We start from the raw sequence: 21132 nt of genomic DNA on the forward strand, positions 1-21132 counted from the left end.
GCCGCCCTGGTATTGGTCAGTTAGTGTGTGTACCATGCTGGGATTGGTTGTTACATCAGAGAGTGCCACATGGTGAATGGACTGTTTTGTAGTTTAATGCTGAGGTTGTGAGTTAGTGTTGTTGTGTGTAGATTTGTGATTTGCTGAGAACAGCCGGTTATTTCGATTCACGTTATTGAATTTACACAGGGGTAAATTAAAGCCTTTACTTAGTGTCAGTCAGTCAGTCAGTCAATCACTTTTATTCGATTTTTAAAAAATCACAAAAATACACAGGATACTGTACATGAAATAGACAATAAAATACAACAATACGAATATCTACATAATAAATCATACATCAGGTCATCAGGTTTCATACTTCATTGGTTCATAAAAAGTATATATACACAAGTAATACGTCATGTTAAATTAGCCTGAGCGCAAGGTCAATTTACGTAAAAAAGTTTTAAAAAATCACGGTTTAATAAAATATATTAAAATATTTCGTTTTGAATTTGTCCTTGTCTCCATTTGCAATGCCTTTTGTTTATGCGGACTCCTGCTACTAGAAAATTTGCAACATGAAAAGTTGTTCGTACATTGTGCAAGAGTTGCAAAAATAGGAGTGCTGGTCTGACCTGTAAAAAGCCAGCCTCTCGCAAAATTGGTAAGAGATATTTTCTCCTGATTTGTGCATAATGATCACAGAACATAATAAAATGTAAAGTGTCCTGAGGTGAAAAGTGATCACAGTCACAAGGACTTGTATTGTCAGGTGTATCCCATTTGGAGTAAGTGCCTAACAAAAAGTGTATCAAATTTAAACGAAATCTAGTTAAAAGAAAACGATGAAATGGTTTATTAACAAAGACCAGGTAGGGTTCTAAGCCAGGGACAGTAATGAGGGCATCATTTCTTCTAACAGTTGTTTTTTTTAGCTCTGCTTCCTCCCGCTCAGCCATGAAGGAGCTTATCAATGATGTTTTTATCATCATGATGTCTTCCTTTTGGATGCTATCAGGGGAGTGGAAAAGATCTATTCGACCCACATGAGATAGCATGGTTTTTACATAATTTAGCCATGGGATCTTTAGGGCTCCATCCATTGCCAAGCAAGCTCTGAGGATTTGATGGTTTAAAGAAATTTCCTCATTTAGCCAAGTTTTTAGCCAGGAGATCACAGGGGCAGATTTTATGTGGTCTGAAACAAACCCAGTGCCTAACTCTGTATGAATGGTGAAAGTGGGTGTAGACTGGGGGACGGAGAGTAGAGATCTAAAAAATCTATTCTCTGCCCTCTGGATGTTAACTGGATTTGTGTATCCCCATATTGAGGCTCCATAGGTAGCAATTGCTAAGCATTTGGCGCTATATACATTCAGGATAGCTTCCATTGGGCGTGACCCCAATCTTTTTGCAAAGTTCAAAAGGGCTCCAGCGGATCTGGTAACAGCATTCGATTTGGACTTGTGTTGAGCGACCCAGGTTCCTTTGTCATCAAAAATCACGCCCAGGTAGGTAAAAGAAGAAACCCGTTGTACTTCCTTTCCTGTACAACTGAAGGTTGTGGGTTTCCTCTTTCTGCCCTTAAGTCCCGTGATCATGACGTGGGATTTTTGTGTATTAATTTAACAAAGTCATAAAATCCCCAAAGGAAGCCAATAGCTTGTTAAGGGCCATGCCCGTGCGGGCCAATAAGACTGCGTCATCCGCGTACAGGAGGACCGGGATGTTAATCTCTCCTGCACGCGGGACGTCGGCCCCCAGGGTGGAGAGCGCGGGCTCAAGTGCATATATATATAAAGTAAAAAGGAGAGGGGCAAGGATGCACCCTTGCCTCACCCCTCTCTCGGATTTAAAGGGTCCAGTGCATCTTCCATCTTGAGTGACTCTAACAGAGGCCTCTAGTCCTTGGTGAAGATCCGCTAAAAATCCCACCAATGATCTATCCATGCCCATTTCCAAAAGGACTCCCCACAGCCTTGACCTGTTAACCAGGTCAAAGGCTGAGGAGAGATCCATAAATGCCATGTACAAAGCCCCTTCTTTCACTGTTGTATATTTACTAATGATCAGATGCAAATTAAAGCACTGATCCAGTGTGCTTCTTTTGGGCCTGAATCCATATTGGGCATTTGATAGAATTCCCCTACCTTCTAGCCAAGATGTTATCTTACCCAAAATGGCTCTGCCCAAGATCTTAACGGCAGAGTCTATAAGGGAAATAGGTCTGTAGCAAGCAGGGTCGCCCTTTAGGCCCTTTTTGAAAATAGGTATAATTATTGATCTTGCCCAAAATTGAGGAAACTTGTTTTGTCTTGCACAATTAAACACATTTGACAAAATCTTTGCCCAGAACTTAGGTGCCGCTTTGTATAGGTCCGCAGGGACCCCATCAGGGCCCGGTGCCTTATTCTTTAGTGTGTCAATTATGGCTTTTTCTACATCCTCAGGGTCAAACGCTTGAATTAACTCCATATGAGGATGAGTAAGGGAGTCCTGCGTGTGATCAGTTGTGGGCTGACTATAGATGTTGCCAAAATGGGATAACCACTGCTCATCGGATATAACGCATTCCGCGGCGTGATTCTCCACCCCTGAAAAATAGGGGTGATTAATCACCTCCCAGAATTTAGAGCTATCCCGGAGTACCTCAACTGATGTGAGATCATTCCATGCTTGTTCTTTAATCTGCTTCTTCCGGGCATAAATGGCCTGTTTGTATGCCTTCCTCAGTTGGACTATATTTGTTTTATTTCTCGGTGTCTCTTTTAGTCCCTTTAGGAGGGCGGAGTGGGCCCTGGAGCAGTTGGTATCAAACCACCGTTTACCTCTCTGCACACCGGGCTTAGCTGTAAGCGTTAGGTCGTGATTTACTTGCCGACATATTAAGTTAAAGGCCTCTACTGTGCTGTTATGTGAGGCAAGAGGATCTAAGCAGATGCCAACCTCTACTTCGACCTTTGCTAATACCTCTTTTAGGAAGGTAATTGGGGTCACATTAGACCATTTCAACCTTCTGCCCTGGTCTTTGGATATCAAATCGGTCACACAATGCGTGACAGATTCTTTAGGAATTTTAAAATCTAATATCCCCCCCCTGTGAGACCTCTAATACCACAGGGTTATGGTCACTAAAAATAGAGTCTAATACCCTATAACTAAAAATAAAAGCCAAAATAAAAGTTGATATAAAAATTTACAGCCTTATTCATCAACGGGCCGTTTTGCGAGCCCCTAATAGCGATTCATAGCGAATCGCTATTAAGGACTCGCAAAACGGTATTCATGTAGGAATTGCTAAATAAATAGCGATTCCTACACATTCCTTATTTGCGAGTAGCAAATTGCTAATCGCAAATAAGGAATAACTCCCCATTCATTCCTATGGGCCAAAAGGCCCATAGGGTGCACAGACATAATATCGACTCCAAAATATCGTTTGGACGGAATATCGAGTTTTAAATATCGTTTGGACAAAATATCGACAGGACAGAATATCGACAGTCAAAATATCGTTTTTAAGGTAAGTGAAGTAATATCGACTGTAAATAATATAGAAAGTGAAAATATCCAAGTATATAATCTAGATAGTAAAAAATATCGTTTTTTAAATAATATTTAATTATTTATAGTGTTTTTATGTTATAATATGTGTGAAAAGTGTCATTTTATGTTATAATTATTTTTAATTAATGATTTTTTTAAAATTATTGTGTAATTTTATTCTGTAGCGGGTTGTGGGTTTATAGGGGAATAGGGTGGGAAGTAATTTAATTATAATTAATTAAATATGTAAATTTATTAATTGGTAGTAATAATTAATTGGTAATTAAATAATATTTGTTAATTATTTAAAATTTAATTGGTAATTAATTTAATTTAATTGATTAATTGCTAATTATGTAAATTAAAATAATTTATTTCCTGTAGCGGGTTGTGGGTTTATAGGGGAATAGGGTGGGAAGTAATTTAATTATAATTAATTAAATATGTAAATGTATTAATTGGTAGTAATATTTAATTAATTGGTAATTAAATAATATTTGTTAATTATTTAAAATGTAATTGTTAATTAATTTAATTTAATTGATTAATTGCTAATTATGTTAAATTAAAGGGGTATTTTTAGGGTTCAGGGTCAGTTTTTGGTTTTTGGGTAAAGGGGTATTTTTAGGGTTCAGGGTCAGTTTTTAGTTTTTGGGTAAAGGGGTATTTTTTGGGTTCAGGGTCAGTTTTTAGTTTTTGGGTAAAGGGGTATTTTTAGGGTTCAGGGTCAGTTTTTAGTTTTTGGGTAAAGGGGTATTTTTAGGGTTCAGGGTCAGTTTTTTGTTTTTGGGTAAAGGGGTATTTTTAGGGTTCAGGGTCAGTTTTTAGTTTTTGGGTAAAGGGGTATTTTTAGGGTTCAGGGTCAGTTTTTAGTTTTTGGGTTAAGGGGTATTTTTAGGGTTCAGGGTCAGTTTTGGTTTTTTGGGTAAAGGGGTATTTTTAGGGTTCAGGGTCAGTTTTTAGTTTTTGGGTAAAGGGGTATTTTTAGGGTTCAGGGTCAGTTTTGGGGTTTTGGGTAAAGGGTTTTTTTTAGGGTTCAGGGTCAGTTTTGGGTTTTTGGGGTACAGGGGTACAGTGTAAAAATAAAGTAAAATTAAATTTACATTAATTTAATTTAATGAAATTAAATTAAATTAAATTATATTAAATTAATTTTAAATAATTTAAATTATAAAAATTATTATATACTTACCAATACTTACGTTGTAATGGTAGTGCGTTGTAAAAGTTGCGTTGTAACGTCATATATCCACTGTTGCACTCCTTGGAGTGGGAATAGTAATTTTAACCCCTACGCTATCCAACGCTTTCCCTACTGTTGCACCCACTGGAGTGGGAATAGTAATTTTTACTCTATTGTATTTGTACGTTAATAATATTGGCTATTATTTAATTAAATTTTGTTACTATATATATATATATATGTTTTAAGAAATATGATTAAAAAATATTATTTTTTTACTTTCATTAATTATTTTAATTATTAAAAGTTATTTTAAGTATTGTTAAGTATATTTTAGTAATTAATTTTTTATATTAATGTAATTAAACATTGTTTTTATTAAAGTCGATATTTTTTACAACTATATTTTTGTAAACGATATTTTTAACTCGATATTTTTGTACTTACCTGTTTGTAGATAGAAACTCGATATTTTGTCTCTCGATATTTTGTCAACGATATTTTTGTTGGTCGATATTCTGTCCCTCGATATTATTTCAGTGATCCGGCCTATAGGAATGAATGGGGAGTATTCCTTATTTGCGATTAGCAATTTGCTACTCGCAAATAAGATAGCGAATTAAAGGGTGCCAGGGGTGTCCAAAGGACACCCTGTAGCACCCCTTAAATGCAAATTGAAACAGGTGTTGCGCACACACATGTCCAAAGGACATGTGTGTGTGCAACATGCAACTTAGAAAAATGCTTTTAAATGCATTTTTCTAAGTTTTTGCTATTTACCGAGAGGTCTGACCTCTCGGTAAATAGCAGCCCAAAATTGCATTTTCGCAATTTTAAAATGCTTCATGAATTGCATTTAAGGAATCTCAAATAGATTCCATTTAGCGAATTAGCAATTACCGATTTTTGCATTTGGGATGATGAATCCCAAATGCAAAAATTGCGCTCGCAAAGGACCAGATTCTCAGAATCTGACCCTTTGCGAGCGCAATTTGGCTTGATGAATCAGGCTGATAGTCTATAACCGAACCTGTATCTTTCCCTTTAAATGTTAGGGATCTAGGGCCTATTGGGCAGCAACTGGATTCGTAAAGATTAAAGGAGGCCAAAAAAATCTCAAGAGCTTCCCCATGTTCAGTGTGCTCAAAATGCGTGAGGAGCGAAAAAGGTGAGCCCCCTTTATCTTCCATATTGCAGTCCATTTGGCAAGGATGAGTGTTGAAGTCTCCCATAAGGATGACCTCAAAGCTACTTTTAATTAATTTATAACTTTCCAAAAAATCCTCAAGTAAAACTAAAAGTTGATTATTACTGACAAATTCTGGTGAGTTATAAAAATTAATAAGGAGAATGGTGAGTGCGTTCGTCACTAACAATTCTAATACTAAAAAGTGTGGGGAACAAGTCTCTAGCTGTTTGGCTTTCCCTTTCAGGTTAAGTGAGAGAAATGTGGATAGACCACCTTTGGCTCTGCCCGATGCGCTTGGTATAGCAGGGATGCTAAAATGGACAAACCCATCTAGTTCAAATCTTTTAACTGTATCCCACGTTTCCTGTAATGATATAATGTCGAAAGATGAGATGAAACTCAGCCAATTCTCATCTTCGGCCTTGGATCTTAAGCCTGCGATGTTCCAGCCTACACAACTTATTACGTATTGGAGAAGGGGTCTGATTACTGTCTTTAATTTTGCGTAGTCAGTCCGAATTATCTGGGAGAGAAAGAGCTGCAAAACGGTTGGATAGGGGAACGCCCTCAGTCTGTGTGCCATTCAGAGTCAATGTATGTGTTGTAACTGATGGTAAACGGTGGGGAGCAGAGATTGAAACCCCCTTCTTATGTTGCATAGCAAAGTGGCATGGCCCTAGGGTAGGTGTAACTTTTTTCCCAAGTACCTTCTGTAGATTCGAATGGGTCTTCATGCTCCCCCGCGGGGGGTAAAAATACCCCAAAGGGAGTGGTCTAATTGCATTGTGTGTAATATGGGACCCATCCCAGAATAGTTTTTCTGCAACTTCTTTCTCAGAAAATTTATAACAATACAGTCTCCCATTATATTCTTCTTCCCTTGTCCCACCCACCCCACCCTTCTAGCCATGATGATGTAACGGGTTATACCGTGTTCGCCGCTAGAGTATTGTTTGCACCATTCCCTAGATTTATCTAGTAAATCCCTGGTGGACTCTTTCTCATTATGACGTAAAAAAGGGACCCCAGTTATCACTGCCACAAAAGGGGCCGCCTCAGGTGGTAAATGCAGCCTGGGAGTGCTTGGAGAGCTAGGGTTAGGTGGATTATGGGTGGTATTAGAGCTTGCAACAATATTCGCTTGTGTGGCTAGGATAGGGTTGTGTATTGACAGTGACTTATTAATGCCGGAGCAAACCTCCTTATGGGATACGGTTGGTAGTTGGATTAATGGGGCATGTATGGGTTGCAGGGGTACGTTCACTGTACTAGCTTTTATCATTGTGCATTCCATAGGCTCCAACGTATGAGTCTCATTATTGTTAATATTGTTCGCAGACAGATGCTCTCTGGCGCGAAAGTCATTAATAAACAAGTCAATTTTTTCGCACCTCTTTAGCAGCCCAGCCAAACAAGTGTTCAAGCAATCAACAATGTCTTTGCCAATTTCTTCTAAGATTGGTTCTAGTCGGGCAATAATCAGTTCTTCCATTTTATCCCCCATGAGTAAGCAAATGTCCTGAACAAGGTCCATGTGGAGAGAGGCAGGAGTACCTTTCCCCTCACCTTTTTTAGGCTTCTGTTTTGCCTTGTTTAATGTGGTATTTAGACTCAAGTCCTGGCTCACTGTATGTTGTAACGGGGATTCATTGGACTCTGTTACCCTGGCAGAAGATGCCTCGACCAAACAACATTCAGGGGTTGACTCAATGGGATGTGAGACAACTGTATTGGGTAAATCAGTAGCCTTTACTAGTTCCAATTCCTTTTCAGCGTTGGCTATTTTCTGGTTAATGGCGCCAACTGCTGAAGTAAGGTATGAAATTATTGTATCTGATTTACGGGGTACCTTAGCGTCTTTAGCCCCTAGCCCCTCAGTCCCCAAATGTTTGCGCTTACCCATTAAGTCGATGAAAGGGGATGGCCCTGCCCGGCCTCTTCTGGCCCCTGATGGCCACAGATGGCCCGCCCTCTGCCCGGGCTCAGCCAGGCGCCGTCCGCGAGCGTCCCGCGGGGCGGGAGAAGTACCGTGGTGTTATGGCGCTAGGCGGCGCAGCAGGAGCGTCACGGGAGCGCCGTGGGGCCGGGCGTACTGGGGGATATAGTCCCTGGCCCTCGATGTGCTAGATGAACTGGCCGTTTCCCTCACGGCAGAATGGCAGGCTGTTGTGGTGGCAGGCAAGGTCTGCGAGCTTTAGCGTCCCCACCGCCCTGCTCGAAGCACCGTGGTGTTATGGCGCCAGGCGGCGCAGCAGGAGCGTCACGGAAGTGCCGTGGGGCCGGTCGTGCTGGGGGATGTAGTCCCTGGCCCTCGATGTGCTGGATGTACTGGCCGTTTCCCTCACGGCAGAATGGCAGGCTGTTGTGGTGGCAGGCAAGGTCTGCGAGCTTTAGCGTCCCCACCGCCCCGCTCGAAGCACCGTGGTGTTATGGCGCCAGGCGGCGTAGCAGGAGCGTCACGGAAGCGCCGTGGGGCCGGGCGTGCTGGGGGATGTAGTCCCTGCCCCTCGATGTGCTGGATGTACTGGCCGTTTCCCTCACGGCAGAATGGCAGGCTGTTGTGGTGGCAGGCAAGGTCTGCAAACTTTAGCTTTAGTGGTTTATTTAAAAAAAATATTTATTGAGCAGAGCATTAGGAGTATTGAAATAGCATATGAACAATACATTAACGGGAGTCAAAAATGGGTAAAAGATTACTAAAACAATTAATTCATCTACAACCAATAACTGGTAAAAGCAGAGAAAACGATATATGCAAAGCTATCCTATATAGCTACCTAGCTGTTTTGGAAGCAGAAGAAAGTGCAGCTAAGTAATGAAAACAATTCTAAAGTGCCGCCGTACTAAAGTGGAAGTGCAAGAGTCCAAAACTGCTGGGCTAAAGTGCTAAAATGATCCAGAAAATTACCTCCAAAACTTTAAGAGAATATTCCTTAATCTACCAAACTTTTAAAAATAGTAATACAACACCTCAACTCCTTTTTTTTTTTGTTTGTTTAGGGTAGTGCTACTCAACCGTCTGTTTTTCTAAATTACATAGAAACTTCTAGTTTTCACTATACTTCTTGGATGCTCCCACACGGCATGCGTAGGCTTCTTCAAAAGCCTGCATCCGTTTCATTTTATTAAATCATTTATCGTAAGTGAGAACTTCCCTAGACCTCTAATTCTGTGGAGAATTAATGAGCGGGCTACCAAGGAGGCGATAGAAAAAAAAATAATCAGCTTTCCTCCGATTCGTCCTGTCTTCACAAATTCCAAACAGGGCCACCTCGGGCGATATCCTCTTTTTGAATGCCCTATTTAGAGCCGAGGCAATCTCCCCCTAGAAAGGACCCAATCTTGGACATGTAAAACAAATGTAGAGCCAGCCATCCTCTCCATTCGCCTGGCATCGACAGCATCTATTTTCGACTTCCGGGTACTTTTTATTAAGTACTTTCGGAGTAAAATATGCCAACTATCGGGATAAGAAGGACATTCTTTTAAAATTGGCTGCTCTCAGAGCCTTACTCCCTCGCCAACATATAGCTTCCCATTTATTAATAAAAAAGGTACATAGCGTTTCCTGGGTCACCCTTTCCAAATGGTTCTCTAGCAATAGGAGTGGCCCTGATTACGTAGCAAACAATACCAATTTTCTACTCCGCTTAACTTTGTCCCAAAAAGGGCTGTTACAAGTTTATTCGGCGTGTCAAAGGAAACATTCAGTTTTTTTAGAAAATGGAAAATTTGTAAATACTCAAAAAAAAGCTGGCTTCTCTACTCCTCAACAACACCTCCTGCCAAGTAATTACCCTATTCTGAATTAAAAAATATCTTAGCTCTCCTAACCCACAGCCTTCCCAATTTTTCAAATGGCGTACATGAATTTGAAGGTCAAGGTTCTTACATTCCCTCCATTTTAAGTAATGAAACCCAGAGGAACCCGTCCCCTTAAAAAAAGATTGAAGTCTGGTAGAATAGTCCTTCATCGTCTTCTATCTTTTTTTTCGCAAGTTTGGAGGTTTTTACAAATATAGGGATCTGAGAACTGGCTTCCTGCTCCATTTTGTCCACAACGAAATCGTCTTTTAACCCAATTGAAACCAATAAACAAGCTAATAAGTCTAGGAAAGCTGCTTTGTAGTAAGTTCGTATATGCGGTAAAGCCAGCCCTCCAGGTTCAATAGTTAATTGTAATGATGAAAGCTTGACCCTTGGTACCTTTTTCCCCAAGACAAACTGTCTGAACATAGATTCCAGCTCTTTAAAAAAGTCCATAATAGTTTTAATGGGTATATTGCTAAAAAGAAAAAGTAGTCGCGGAATATGGACATCTTAATGAGAGATACTCTTCCCACCAGAGTCAGAGGGAGTAAAAGCCACTATTCTAGCAACTTCTTGATTTCACCTTGCATTTTAAATACTTCAGATTATATAACTGTTGGTACTGGTTAGTGACATAAATTCCCAAATACCTTATAGGGAAAGGCTTAACAGCTTGCAACTTGAGGTTGCTGGGAGAAAATGTATATCAGTATTCAAAATGAGCACTTCTGTTTTATTTTGATTTATTTTATAGCCCCTAATTAACTCAAATTTGCTAAATTCCCTCATCGCTACTTCCAAATTCTGACTATTGGGCTTCAGAAATAAAATATTATCATCCGCAAAAAACTTTAATTTGGCCATTCCCAAAACTGGAGGATTAATAGCTGCGTTGTTTCACATTCTAATGACTAAAGGTTCTATTAAAAAGGTAAAAAGCAAAGGGGAAGCGGTCATCCTTGTCTTGTCCCCCGGTAAATTTTTACTGTGCCAGCCCATTTCGCATTTATTACCGACTGAGCCTGTGCCCCCTGATAAATATTTCTAAACATTGAAATAACCTGAGGAGGAATACCAAATCTACAGAGGGCAATAAACAAAGTGTTCCAGTTCACCAGGTCGAAAGCTTTTTCGCATCATATTACAAGCCGGGGTTCAATTAATATTACAAAAATCCAATGCTTGTATTAAAAATTCAGTATTTGCTGCCATAGATCTTCCAGCTATAAAGCCGGCCTGATCTTTGTGAATTATTTCCTGTGCGGCAGATAAAAAACTCTACGCCCAAACCTTCATTAAAATCTTGTAATCTGCATTTAGGAGGCTAATGCGCCTATAGGATTAACATCCCTTGGTTTCTTATCCTTTTTTACAAAACAGACAACAATTGCCTCTGTAGAAAACGAGGGGACCCGGCCGCCGTTTTTAATATAATTAAAGAGTTTTTTCGGAGGTGGAGTCAATTTGTCTAAGAAAATCTTACAAAATTCTATTGGGAACCCATCCTCCCCATCCGCCTTGGCCCCGGCTGTAGATTTTGTGGTCACCAAAATCTCGGAGCTTTCTAGATCTGATTTTAACAGGTCTGTACAAGAGTCAGATAGTCTCTGGAAGTTTACATTATCGAAGTATTCCTGTATAGTATCTTCCCCCACCAAATATTCCATGCTGTAGAGCTGCTGGAAATGTTACAAAAAAAATCTATGGAATCTCATCCCTGTTTGTTGCTTCTACTCTGGTCTTGGGGTTGATCACCTTTGAGGCTAAAGATGCTTCTTGTCTAGTTTTTGTAGAGCCGGCTAGCAGTTTACCAACTATCTGACTATCTTCGTACACCTTTTGTTGATAGGATCAGGAACTACTAATCTCTTCTAAAACAAAGAAGTCCCTCAGGGCTTTCCTAGCACTTTCCAACTGATTTGGACGTGACCGAATCCTCTGAACCGGTGCTCTTTCCACAGCCCCCTGCAGTTCAGCTATTTTAGCCCATCGAGCTCTTGACTGGGCGGCTGAAAAGGAAATAATCTGTCCTCGAGCTGCGGGCTTAAAACCCCCTCAAATCACAAAGGGTTCTGCTGTCTCCTCATTAATCTTAGCAATCCATACTCTGAAACCCTCAACCCATTCTTTTTTTTTTTATAAATATTTTTATTGAAAAGTTGCAAGACAGACCGTACATCCATTATTTTATATTATACATTTGCAAGTTACATTTAGCACCGAGGCTGAAATGACAGATATCTTAGACAATGTTTTCCTCATCCTTTTGCCTTCGTAATTCCAATTCCACCACAGGCGATGCACAAATCTCCCCCCTATATAAATTCCACCGGGATCATTTCCTGTTCCACTTTTTGGGCACCCCCTAGTTACATACACTTCTTTCTCAGCTACCATGCATCTGTCAAGCTCTTTCTGCCAGACCGCCACTACAGGTGGCGTCACTCTGCCCCAGCCCCTCGCTATTTCCCTCTTCAGCAATGTGATGACTAGCGTCGGGAACTGCTGCTCCGTCTCAGTAAGGTTTGTAGCTTCCCATATATTGAGCAAGCCCAAGCGGGGCGTCAAAGTGAGCGGTTTTCCTAGTTCAGATTGCATATGGGCCGTGGTTCTGTCCCATTGTCTTCGCACCAGAGGGCAGTCACATATCATATGATAAAAGGTGGCCGACTGCCGGCAGCCCTTCAGACACAAGTCATCTGGTCGAGACCCCATTTTCGCTAGTGTTATCCCCGTCAGATATGAGCGATGTAAAATACGAAGTTGAATTAGTCGAAATCTAAGTGTGATGGCAGCCTCTCTAGATGACATCCAATCCTCCTTATCAATCGGCCCAAGGTCCCCTTCCAAAAGCTCCTTAAGCTTCCCGAAGGATTCAGGCATATTATTACTGACTTTCCTATAAGTCAGGGAGATCACCTTGGAGTGCAACTGCTCATCCAGCAGTCGATCTTCAAAAGGGGACGATTCAGGTATGTCCTCACAGCTGGGGAATGCTGTCTGCAAAGCATGACGGATTTGTAGATATCGAAAGTCCTCAACCTGTGCCAACTGGTAGGTCTTTTGTAGCTCCTCAAACCGGAGGATCTTACTGATGTAATCAGAAAGAAGATGGATACTTCAAGATCGATTATTCAAGTTACTTTATTAAGTTAAGATGTTAAGTTAAAAGATAGAAACGATAACCCCATCAGGAGCAGCTGTCCTGCTGCTCAGCCCTCACCCAACTGACATTCACAAACCTCTAACATTCCATTCACCCAACATTCCACATCACATGCATTCTAGATGAGCAACAGGAAAATATAAGATACAACATATCTCCCTTCGTTAGGGAATTAGATGAAGAAAATAAAACAATGACAATATGGCTAGTACATATGATCCATACATTCAGACAAAAAGACTAGTACATATGTCAATCAATTTAAACAATGCATTCAATAAATAGGTAGAATTCTAGACACCAAACCAACATAACAGATACACCAAACTAACACAGAAGATACCTCCTGATTCGCTATAACACAACTCACCCAACTAACAAAAGGATACATCCCGAGACGCTATATAACATCTCATCTCGCACACTACAGTCTAAGCAGAACGTCACAAAGCTTCCTGAAATAAAGCACTATCCTTCATCATACACCGTCAAACTCAAATGCCACAAATCATACCAGTTGGCCAGACCAGTACAACAAGTAGCACCCACAGGAACAAACCTTAATACCAAATATATCAGGAAACAACGTGTACCCCTCAGACAAATGAACAAGCACTTACATAACTCATTCATGCACCAGAACAAGCCCTTACATAACTCATTCATACTCCAGAACAAGCACTTACATAACTCATTCATACACCAGAACAAGCCCTTACATAACTCATTCTTACTCCGACAGCTCCTGGTGAATTATTCACCTGCTACACCAATACTGAGAGACTATACTGCAGTCAACTCATACACACACAAACCAATGGTTGGCCTTACTGAACCAACTCATACACAACACCTGTTGTGGAACAACTCCTGGTGATTTATTCACCTGCACACCAATACTGAGAGACTATACTGCAGTCATCTCATACACACACAAACAAATGGTTGGCCTTACGTGAACAAACTCATACACCACACCTGTTGTGGAACAGCTCCTGGTGATTCGTACACTTGCTACACCAATACTGAGAGACTATACTGCAGTCAACTCATACACACACAAACCAATGGTTGGCCTTACTTGAACCAACTCATACACAACACCTGTTGTGGAACAACTCCTGGTGATTTATTCACCTGCACACCAATACTGAGAGACTATACTGCAGTCATCTCATACACACACAAACAAATGGTTGGCCTTACGTGAACCACCTCATACACCACACCTGTTGTGGAACAGCTCCTGGTGATTCGTACACCTGCTACACCAATACTGAGAGACTATACTGCAGTCATCTCAAACACACACAAACCAATGAGTAGCTAACAACTTTGCACCAACTCATACACAACACCTGTTGTGGGACGGCTCTTGGTGACTTATTCACCTACTACCAAACTTCACAAATAATGAGTGACTTAACCGTACTACCGTGACCTCATACACAACACACACCAAAGAGTAGCTTCAACCTGACCGCACTCATACACAACACTTTAGCAATCCTAGACCCTTTTTACTCAAGTCCTGAAACCTCTTTCCCCAAAATTGGCTCTTTGACCCCGCATTTTGGTTCCCCGTTGTGTTTTCCATTCTGTGAAATTGTCCCCAACATGGTCTCTCAGTACCGCTTCCATCACTGGGCCCTTTGTCCAGTCACGTCTTTGTCCAGTCACGTCTTTGTCCAGTCACGTTCTGGAACAACATCCACAGCGCTTTCAGACCAGCTTGTCAAAACAAATCTTTAATGTATTTAATTTTCTCCTGGGCCCTTCGGCGTTTCTTTTTTTTCTCTTACGTACACTGTTGCCGTACATGTTATTTTGACTCTAATAACATGCAATAGTTTGTGGTGAACTTCAGTGGGCAAACAAAACCAAAATCACGATTACCTTTTCCAAAACTCGCATATTCCTGTTAGCAAAACTCACTGTAACTGAAGGAATTCTGTACCGTCTACCCACGGTGCAGCAACAATCTCTGTATATTTCATCTTGTTAACAAACGCGGCAATATCTCGCCTTGACAGAGTGTGCCTGGACTTACCATATACAAAATGGAGGCACGCACATCGACGCTGGATCGTGTAGTTCACGGCACGAACATGCACCAAATAATGCCTCACAAGCGTCAGACGTGAATGGATTGACGTCACAGAGGATGATGCTGAAGACCACTGATGAGGTAAACCTGCAATTTTTCAGTCTCGTGTATATTATTTTAAACGTAAACAGTAACCGTTTACTCATCCACTGAAGACAACGGTCTAAACCAATGAAAAAAACAAAAGGGTTACTCCATACTAAATTGTAGATATATTTCCCTTTTTTTTCATCCACGGTATCTTTCCAGTCACCACAGCGCTGTCATCCCTGCAAAACTCTAATTTCCCACCGAATAACTGCCAACACGTAATTTTCACCGAGGCTCGATTGTCTGCCCCCGAACAATAATCACAGTACCCTTCAGCCGGTATGAAACACTTAATTAACGCTGACAGACCACGCAGAACTGGGTCTTAGGGCAACCTAACTGTCAATATATACATCACACCGAGGCTCGATTTAGTGCCCCCGAACCACAAACGAATAACCCAGCAGCTGTTAATATGCCAGTACTTTACACAGAGGCTCGATTTACTGCCCCCGAACCACAAACAAACTACACGCTGATGGATCTGGCAAACCTGGGTTTCAGGGCGACCGATGTCCGGGTCACTGATGGGGTTTGATTGCCAGACAGCGTTCCACACACACTTTAAATCACTGTTAAAATTCATTTACCTCAAGATTTCCTTTGTTTCGATTTTCTGTACTTTTCATGTTTCCTTTCCCTTCAAGCTTGAACTTCTCTTCTCAATTTTCCTAACAGTACTCCTTAGCTTTTCATTTCTTTTAATTTGCACGCGTGGATTCTTCTTCAAAACATCACCAAATGATGTAATCAGAAAGAAGATGGATACTTCAAGATCGATTATTCAAGTTACTTTATTAAGTTAAGATGTTAAGTTAAAAGATAGAAACGATAACCCCATCAGGAGCAGCTGTCCTGCTGCTCAGCCCTCACCCAACTGACATTCACAAACCTCTAACATTCCATTCACCCAACATTCCACATCACATGCATTCTAGCTGAGCAGCAGGAAAACATAAGATACAACTCTTACCCTTTTTAATCGGGTTGTGGACTGTTGAAATACCAATCATATCTCACCTGTCGAAACCCGGGTGATGGCAAAGCATACCGAGCTTCTGCGAGTACCACAATGGCGTCGTTTTAGTAAGCACGCCTGTCCAGCCCAGACGGGAATTCGCTAACTTCCAGATCTGCACTGTATGCTGAGTGGGTCCTATATAACGTTGTTTCCTAGTATGAGACTAAAGAGCCCCAAGATAGCCGGATCGATCCATCTGATATCTATCCAGAGCACATGCCGGGTCATCTGGTGGGGCGTATCGCCACCTATTTACAGTCACCAATTGCGAGGCCCAATAGTACAGCCGTTAATCAGGCAGCGTGATGCCCCCATCATACCATCCTTTCATTAATTTTTGAAGCGCAATTCTCGGGGCCGTACCATCCCAGAGTAGTGTATGTAACTCCCCTTCTACTGCAACAAAGTAAGTATCTGGAACCCTATGCGGGCAGTTCTGGAGAATATATAAGAATCGTGGAAGGGCCAACATCTTAAAAAGAGCAGCTCGCCCCACCAGCGACAGTGGCAGTGACCTCCAATGCTTAACATCAGCCCGCAGCCTTGCTAGCGGGGGTGCCAAATTGCGGCTAAAAAAGAGAGCCGGGTCTGGCGTGGCGAAGATTTCCAAGTACTTAAAACCATCCTCCGAGACCACCAGTGCACAATCTTTTGGGAGGCGGGTAATCTGTACGTGGAGCACATAAACACTGATTTGCCCCAATTAATAGCGTATCCTGAATACTTCCCGAAATTTGCAAAAATATGAAGGACCGTATGGATGGATCTATATGGGTATGTAAGATATAACAATATATTGTCCGCATAAAGAGATATTTTGTCTTCGCACTCGTGTGACCATCGCATACCCTTTGTCATTGCGTCACGCCGTATCCATGCTGCCAAGGGCTCTAGCATGAGAGAGAACAGCAGCGGCGACAGAGGGCAGCCTTGTCTGGTGCCTCTCTGTAAGGTGAACGGCCTGGACGTATAGTTGTTTACTCTGACCTGCCCCAGGATATTGGTGTATAGCAGCCGCACCCACCGTATAAATTTAGGGCCAAACCCTCCTCTCGCCAGAACCTCAAAAAAGTAGGGCCATTCGATCGAATCAAACGCCATAGAGGCATCAAGTGACAGTGTGACAGCATCCTCCTCTAGGTATTGCTGACGCACCAACACATTATGGAGCCGGCGGATATTAAGAGCCGTGTTTCTCCCTTGCATGAAGCCGGATTGATCCGGATGCACAAGCCTCAACCCATTCTTGATCTTGGACAAGGAGGCGATCCATCTGCCACCTGGACCGCTACCTTCTCGCTTCACCAATCTCAAATTCTAGCCTAATATTTGAATGATCAGAGAAGGGGTTGGTCCCCATATCGGCCTTTAGGGTATGAAGGGATCTCGATCATAGAAAAAAGTCAATATGGGATGCTGTCTGGTATCGGCTAGAATGACATGTATAGGTATTTTTGTCCACATTGGCTTTCAGCTAAGGATCTATAAGTTGGTATTCATGTCTAAGAACCTCAAAGATTATTTTAGTATTTGGTTTCATTTGCTTTTTACTTTTATTTGAGGTATCCTTCTTTAGATCCTGTACATAGTTAAAATCTCCCTCAATAACGATCTGACCAGGGGCACCCCTTAACAGCTCATTGATCTTAACCAGCCCAAGGCCTCATTCGTAACCGGGCCATAATAGTTTACAAACTTTAAAATCCTCCCGTTCAGTTTCGCCACTACTTCATAGCCATCTCCCCTGGGGATCCCTACAAACTTGTTCAAATTCCCACTGCAAATTTCTGGAAAAATAGATAGCGACCCCTCTCATAGCTAGCCCTTCTGAAGCAAAATAAAGCATCAGAAAATACCTTCGCTAAGTACAGCTTAGGAGAATTAGACTTGAAATGCGTCTCTTGAAAAAACAAGGCAGGGCGATTAAAAGAGGCAAGCCGCCTAATAAGCCCACCATATTTTTGTTTGTTAAGCATACCATTGGCATTGACTGACATAATACTACATTTACTAGTGATTTCTAATTCTTAACCCCTTGGCCGCGGCGGTAATTCCGCTGCAGCGCTGGGGGAAGGGGGGGCCGCGCGGCGCCGCCATGCTCGTGACGGAACCACTCCGTCACGAGCCACGGGCGCGCTGTGCTTGTGACGGAGTGGTTCCGTCACGGCCCCGCCCGCTCATTAGAACTGCCGCGCAGGTGCGGAATTCCTGCAGCGTGGGCGGGTCGGCCGCGCCGTGACGGAACCACTCTGTCACCAGCACAGCGCGTCCGTGGCTCGTGACGGAGTGGTTCAATCACGAGCACGGAAGGGGTTAAATAAGCTTGTTGTTTACTTGGATACAAACTCCTGTTTTCTCCACTCTTTGTTCCTTTTGCTACTGCTCTTTTTACTGCTAATAGTCCCCCCAGCAGACCCGCCACCCTCCCCAAGAAAAGGAAACCCCTCCCCACAGAAATGTGAAAACCCCCACTAGCCTCGCTAGCCACATTTCAGCCCGCCCTACAGACCTAATGGGTGTCATGGAACAACACCCTTGGTGACTATACAAAATCAACTTCAACTTCCAGAAGAGATTTCTTTCAATAAGCTCTGGGCATCTTCTAGATTTGAAAAAAGATGGAACTTTCCCTTCACCAAACCGCAGAGTTTTTATTGCTGCACTATTGAGGCTTGGGCACCCTGAGCTTTAAACAAAAATAACAACTTTACAAAATCCTTTCCCCTACGCGCTGCCAGAGCTGTCATGTCCGAGAATATTCAACACTTCGAAGTTTCGTTTATAGACAACTGTCTTTGCTGTATTGCCTTTGCCAGAAATCGCTCCGTTACACAGAAGTCAGCAAAATTAAAAAAAATTGTTCGTGGTATCTTGGAGTTCGGGAAAGGTTGAGCGGGAACTCGGTGTATCTCCAACGACTTGAGGGAGCGGATTCCAATTGATATAAATATCACAGGGTCAAAGTTTGTTGATTCCCAAATTCATGCCTTATTCAAGTATCAGTCACAAAAATGACGACAGATTCCACATTCCACTGCAATGTTTCCAAATCAATCCAGACTAATCAAAACATCAAACAGCCGACGCGTTTCGTCCGATGACGGACATCATCAGGGCTGTTGAAAAATAAATCAAACAAAGAAAAATACATTAAATTTGTTGTAACCATGATATGATTGAACACTTAAATCACAATGCTCCGTGACCGTTTCTGTAAAATAGATATGCGTTATATTCCACCTGCCTACTTGACAATCTGACACAAAGTAATTTTATACATTTGTATTATTCAAAAAAGCACATTTCCAGACTTCACAGAGTTTATACAGAGTTTCAAGATACTAGACCTTTAAACATCTATTCTAAATAACCAATTTTTTTCCCCAAATGTAGGTTATAACCATATTAGTCACAATGCCTACCTTCCAATAACTATTCACAGATACAATTCTCTTTTGCCAGTGTATATCCCACCAAGTAGCAACAATGCGCAAATCCTGTAATCAAAAACATCCAATTAATGTGGATATATACGGTCCATGATACATCAATTGTGACAAATTTTAATAGATTTACAAGTATTCCTATGTTTAGTATTTACAAGGTTGCAGCTTCCTAAAAACTTCTAATTCTCCTTAGCGCTATACTAGATCCGAGGAAACTGTTGAATGCTAGTGAATATGAGAACAAACACATTTTTGCCCTGAATTTATACTTACTCTAACTTCAAAGCTATTAAAGCATCAAACTCCTCATTTTTACCCAGTGTTATCCATGTATAAATACCTATACTGTTCCACCATTAGACAAAATCTCACCTATATCCTCAAATCAGTTCCCGAAAGGACCTCAACTTCCCTTTCTTCCTTCAATATTATGTTGTCTGAAAAAAGACTGTTCATAGATATTAACATCACTCAGCTTATGTGCCATGACAACACAAGCTGCGCCCACCAATAACTGCTTACCACTGAAACTGTCAAATAGTTCTAATCCAACGTTAACACCCCTCCAAGTAACTCCTATTAACGGTTTACAGCATCTGTGAAAACATATATGCACCCAACAATATAAATATATTGTGACTAATTGGATATCTATAGGACATGCTAAAAACTACACTATTACTATCACGATTGGAGAAGTTACTAAATCTCACCTGATCACAACCAATTCCACTTTTTCCAATAGGTTTGGGTGTAAATAAAAAGAGTACATAAAAAAATCTTAGTTACTATCAATCCTCTATAAAAACCCTTAACAAAAGAGTAAGTCACACTCTCTATCGTGGTTCCCCTATTTACCTGAATCCTTTCTCATAACATCTTATCAGCGGGAAGTCTTCTGTTCGTGGCGACGGGCCGGTCCTTTAGCCTACGTGCAATTCCTACACTCGAATTACCCCTATTTAAACTCCATTGTCACCAATCACTGCCTTCCTCGTTTCGCGCTCAATTTCCAATCCGTTCCCTATCTGGTCCGCTCTAAGTTACTTCCGCTCAAAACACATCCTGGCCGTCTGTACTCATTAAGTATTTCCGGTTCCCTTCCCCGTTCTTATTCCAGCCAATGAACATCGTCACCCTACCGCGCTCAAACTTACATATGTTCCCTATTCGGTCCGTACCCAGTTACTTCCGCTAAAACAGCATAAGAGCCGCCCTTCTACAACTAGTCTTTCCGGTTCCCCTCTACAGCCAATCACCAACGGACTTTAAGCCTGAACCAAGCGCCCTTTCTGGTCCGAGCCCGTTTGCCACAAGACAAACGTACATTATCCTTATTCTATTCAAATGTTATTGATTACTTAATTAAAAATCTCATCCTCGAAACCTTTTCCTATTTATATATAGTCAATTACTCTATCCACAATTTCATCCTCGAAAACGGGTTAAGCTGAATATATTCACTGCATATATAATATATCGTTGATATCTCCTCTCCGAGTTCCATTATGTTCCAATCCTAATCTTATAGGTATCTGAGATATTTGATCAGGTCTATAACCTATGTATATATTACTGCACGTGAATCT

This window comes from Lissotriton helveticus, chromosome 6 (assembly GCF_964261635.1).
Source record: "Lissotriton helveticus chromosome 6, aLisHel1.1, whole genome shotgun sequence".
Lineage (NCBI taxonomy): Eukaryota > Metazoa > Chordata > Amphibia > Caudata > Salamandridae > Lissotriton > Lissotriton helveticus.